Consider the following 6135-nt stretch of genomic DNA (forward strand, 5'->3'; position numbering starts at 1 on the left):
TGATTAAATGTAATATTATCTGATATTTTATTGTATAGAACAATTATTTATTTTTCAAACTCTTAGGTATAAATAATAATTATCGATGCATTTTCACACAATTTTTTTGACATGGGCATTTTACAGTTACTGGTGTACATTCTTGAAGTAAAAATGAATGTAGCCAAAGCCAAGAAAAAACATCATTTTCCATTTTGTCAATTCTCAATGGTTTTTACATTCATCGCCATCTCGCATAAAGATGTAGAGAGGTAGGAGAATATGGAAACGCTGTATCGTGTGCATAGACAACAGTTCCTACGCGAGGTTTAATGCTATATATTGAATTATATACTATCACGAGTTTATGTATCAGTGGTTATTACATATGGACTTGGAAACCAATAAAGCTATCATCTGAAGCATTAATCAAATATCTCCAACAGTACCTTCATTTGCTTATTTTCCTTATATAAATATCTTATTTTTGAGACCACAACATATTTCTTTTCAATTTCAACATATGATGGGCACTGCTAGAAATTGTGGTAGTAGCGGAAGGACTTACTTTTCAAAAACAGTTTGTATATGTTTCACCTTCCGTAACTCATCATGAGCTTTTTTTTCATAACTATATTTTTCTGATTGATTCGGCCGTTACTTGATGAAGATCCATAGTAATTTCATAAACTATACCTCACGATTTGATTTGTGGTGTAGTTTATGAAATAATAATTTTTTTGTTGTGGACATTTCGAGGAGAAATTTATATAACCAAATAGTCACTACTTGAATCTCCCTAGCACTAAATCCAAATGAGTGTAATTTTATGGTCGGTATTCTCAACAGAGGAAACAGTTGGAGATTTTTAAATTGGCCACAAAAAATGTCATCTATAGCAAACATGATCATCTTTTTATAATCATCTTGCAATAAATCGATTCATGACAAGAAAAAGCAACGCAACAGTAATTCAAATTACTATTTCCTAGGGAGACGGACGATGAGGATTCTGACAATGAAGATTCTCTTGATCTTCCTTTTACACCATACAGGATAGTCCACCACCATCTTCTATAGTCATAGACTAAACCTATCCCTAATCCTTTTCTAGGAGTACACATCCTGTTGACTGATGTACACAAGACAAATGTAATGACGATATAAGTCTGCTGTCGTCAGCAAAGCAATATATTGTTTTCTTTTTTTTTTTCAATAAGTCGTTGATATACAATAAAAAGAGGGTTGGAGACAATATGGATCCCTGGGAAACACCATCATTGATGGTGAAAGTATTCGAGAGATATCCATCGACAGCCACTTGCAGGGAACGTTCTCTCAGAAAGCTGAAGAGCCATACACAAAAATGGTCCGACAAGCCATAGCATCGAAGTTTGGGCAGCAAACACGCATGCCACATACGGTCAAAGGTCTTAGAAATATCAAGCTCACCTCTCACCGCCCTATCGTTCCTGAATCTATCGTAATTACGAAGACGACGACCACTTCCTATCCTCATAGAATAATCGCTTTTTATTTCGGACTACACATGCCACTACAAAAGTGTTTTTTTGGTAGATCTCAGATTCTAATCAAATGTAGCACATGCACAGACCATGAAAGTTCTACAATCCCGCGGTCAACATTCTGTTTAAAAATCTGTTTTTCCGTTAATCAGCTGTCGCCCCCATACGAACGACAACTCTCAGAAGTTGAGAAACTTGTGCGAGCTAAGGACTAACGAGGTCTTACCTTTTAACGTGTGACTCTTATTGCAGTTGCAGAATCATCCCAGCTTCAACCAGATAAATTCTATCGAGAAAAATATCTGGTCGAGGCAGGAATTGAACCCACTGTCTTCTGATCGTGAGTCGGGCGCACTACCACAGCGGCCAATTCCATTGATTGGCAATTGATTTGGCAAAAGAGTAAAACCCAGCAACATTTTTTTTTCGACACGCGAATTAATTGCCAGCCGCGGGTAAATTCCAATAAACACAATAAATATGTTCATTTCGATTATATTTTTTCTGGGAGGGTAATTTCATCACACCAGTACCTTCTTTAGTAGGTTACTGCAATTTCGTCCTACAATATATGACAAAACTGCAGAAAAATTAGTTACAAAAAGAAATGATATAAAAACGTAGGAAGTTTCATCTCTCATTTTTCATGATAATCTCCAACGACGTGTTAACGGCTACATCCATCAATTTATGTAGTTTTGAAGTACCTTGATAAGTAATGACACCTCTACCGCCTTTCTTGAATATGATTTTCTCATCGATAAACTCTACGTCAGCCGTACCCAAACGTAGTTTTCCCGTTTCGAAGTTGATGTGAATCCCGTAGAGGGTGTTCCTGATAGTAACTTTTATATGTGCTTTTGCATCTCATCAGCTCCACTAGCTATCTTCGATGCTTCTTATTCTGGAATTTGTCTTTGAAGCCTCTTTGGCATTATTTTCCTTGTGCCCCTCCTCAGATTCTTCTATTTTGAGTTGGGATGTACTTTTAACTGTAATGCAGTAAACTGTATTGCAGTTGGAGACTATATAATTGAGGCATCTTGTTGGATGCTGGTTAACGAAAAAACAGTTTTTTTTCTTTCAACACATTCAAATAGAGATCAGCTGCCGAGGAATAGTCAGTAATCTCAATAATAATCTAACATTTGAATTGCACTTGCCGGGTTATCAGTATTATGGATCTGGTACGAAATTACAGAAGAGGTTGAAAAAGGGTGATCCGTGCGTCAATCAGTTTGATTTCACATGTAAAGAGCACGACATTGCATACTCATACAATCCAGATGATCTTGCGGCCAGGCACAAGGCAGATCAGCAGCTTCAGGAATCCGCTTGGCATTGATTGACGGCAATTATTTCAGTAAAAAGTAATTGCTCTGCTAATAATGAATATCATGGGGTCCGAATTAATGCAACCCAGGGCTACTGACATGGAGCTGGGAGCAGCGCGCAAATATCCTAAAACTGCAGGTAGTAAAAATAAAACCCGCAGACAGGAATAATATCGCATTCCGCGCATAATATCAATCCCAAAAATTGGTGAAATTCTACAGCTCATACTAATCTTTCCCAGATTATCAGCGCTAGGTAGTTTAGCAAATGCTACAGCTGGCATAACCAAAGCAGTTCAATCAGCAAAATCCAGTAGGGAGCAATTGTATAAACCACTATAATATACGCATGGAGACAATCGCTCGAAATAAGAGTAGTAGAGGGATACAAATGAAGGCTGAAAATCCAAAAGAAAAACCTCTAGAATATATAACTACCGTGAAAAGCCCTCTCTGACGTCGACCTCAAATATTATGCCAAGAAATTGGCGATTTCGTATTTTCGTTTTCAAAGTTGTTTTCTGGGTTTTTGGCAATGGTCTGTAGGTTTTCGTGTCAAAGCAATTGATGGGTTGAGAACAATTCGAGCACTCCGACCGCTACCTCATTGCCTTCAATAATGTCACCGCAATAGCAGACGAAACGTCAGACATAAAAACCTGCAGACCACGGCCAAAAAAGCTGGAAAATAGCTTCGTCAGGGCCTGAGATTGTTCCTAATCCTCATTTTCACGGTAGCAGATGCCTTTTTCCGTCTGGAATAGCGGAATAACTATTGGAACATTTGGAAAATTGAAAAATAAACAATCAATCTACTGCAGACTAAGCAAAAATTGCAAAAGTGAAGTAACTATTTTACTGTTTAAGAATTGAAATACCATTATATAAAACATTCATATAACCCAGCTGATAACTCATTCTAACTTTTTCTTTTTAATTCCATCCTTTTTTTTCCTCATAGATCTCAAATCTGTTAACACTGTTTGAGAATATGAAAGTCTTGAACTGTGAAATTGGCCTAAGGAACATTGTCAATAATATTCAAACAAACGGTAAATTTATTACATCACCGTTTATTACCGTGAAAACTGAGAAAAATTATCACAAAATTATTCCGCGCATAATATCAATCCCAAAAATTGGTGAAATTCTACAGCTCATACTAATCTTTCCCAGATTATCAGCGCTAGGTAGTTTAGCAAATGCTACAGCTGGCATAACCAAAGCAGTTCAATCAGCAAAATCCAGTAGTGAGCAATTGTATAAACCACTATAATATACGCATGGAGACAATCGCTCGAAATAAGAGTAGTAGAGGGATACAAATGAAGGCTGAAAATCCAAAAGAAAAACCTCTAGAATATATAACTACCGTGAAAAGCCCTCTCTGACGTTGACCTCAAATATTATGCCAAGAAATTGGCGATTTCGTATTTTCGTGGATCTGCCAACAAGAAAACCCCATCGATATGAATCCGCTATAGACAATTTCAATGGTCGAGATGGTCCGGGGACTTATTGGGAAGCATACGGAAAAAGTGATGTCTTAGTAAAATACTTTGATAGTTTCGGCGATTTAACTCCACCAAAAAAAATTATTCGCAGTTTTTTTTGGGACCAACTAATACTATTTCATAACTATGAACGTCAGCAGCAATTCACCACATTGTGGTGTGGTCATTTATGTCTGAAGTTTCTCCAGATAAAGACATTGAATAATGACACCAATGTAGAACCTCATATGAAATTACATCTATATGGGACAAGCTACCATAAAACCTACATAACGATATCGTCGTCTTGAATTATCAGTACTGTCAGGACCGCAGCAGTAATTCTGATGTGGATAATGGTCCACCTCAGAGAAAAATCTTCTGTTATTATTGTAAAGTGAATGATATGAATGAAATCACACAAAATGGAATAGATTAGTTGAATAGATCACCCAGAAGGCGACGATTAGTCAACATTTTCTGCTGCTAGCAATAAAAGGTTATGTATTAGTGGAAATATGAGGTATCTGAGAATTCTGATAAAATCAGAATCCCTGTCAACTATCAGGATCTCATACTCAATATTGCAGATAGTTCACGCCATCTGGTGTGACCAAGCAGTGTGACCTATCCAATAATGCCATCGCCTTTATATTCGATGAAATCCTTCATGAAATGGGTGGCGAGCAAGTGGATATTGTTTGAAAACTTGTCATACTCACCACAATGATTTGATGTGTAAGTAATAATGCTAATCTTAATGAATTACCGTCAGTTCGTGATACAGCCTCAGATATATGGGCCGTGGAAACAACCAATAGCTCCGAAAGACTTCAATACATAATCATTGGCTTCCGAAACACCGACCAATTCGAGAGTATGACAAAGGATGTTACAAAACTCACACATTCGAGTATCAATAATATTCGTTTATCTTTGAACCCATATGAGCGTTGACATCTAAACATTTCCGAAGCAGCTACTAAAACAGAGGAATGGACATAGAAGGTCTACATATAATCTACACGTACTTACTCCCCCTTGATACAATGGAATTTATTACCATTATGTCACCAATTGAAATAATTGATATACCAACTAGTTTCTTACAATGATTATTTGGTTCATTTGCTTGGGAATTTGTTCACGAGATGGAGCTGTCACTAGTTAACAATCTATCTCTTAGACGAAGATTTCATACATGCAGTTGAGTCCTGTTGGACTTAATTCCTGCACTAATTTCAACACTGACTTGAGACAATACCTCGAAACCGTTCTGTAGACCATCTACTTGAATAATTTCAGCATGGTCGTGCTGCTGGATGATCAAGAAACATCTGCAAGAGTAACCTCTGTGAAGTATCTGGCATTAACGTCTGTCAGATAAATTTCAATATCCAGCATGGTATTAGCCGGGGAAGTAATTGTTTTTCGACAGGCATTCAGAACATATATATATATATTATTTTCATGGAATTATTTTCCAGCAGCTTGACTGCTGGATATACAAAGAAGATATATATATATATATATATATATATATATATATATATATATATATATATATATATATAAAAGATAAATAGATAAGTACTTTCTGATCATTCTCATATTGATTTCAATTCAAGAGCCACCGGTAGACAGCTGTTTCAGCCTATTGGGCATCGTCAGTACCGGGCAGGCGGTCCTCGATTGAAGACAAAATGTGAAAAACCATATATATATACACAAAACTTGGGAATTATCTTTGGATGATCAGCAGAACGAAAATGTATTCTTATAACACAAGTTATTCCAATATTT

This window comes from Leptinotarsa decemlineata, unplaced genomic scaffold (assembly GCF_025532065.1).
Source record: "Leptinotarsa decemlineata unplaced genomic scaffold, Ldec_3_MD MMD2_tig00000199_RagTag_RagTag, whole genome shotgun sequence".
Lineage (NCBI taxonomy): Eukaryota > Metazoa > Arthropoda > Insecta > Coleoptera > Chrysomelidae > Leptinotarsa > Leptinotarsa decemlineata.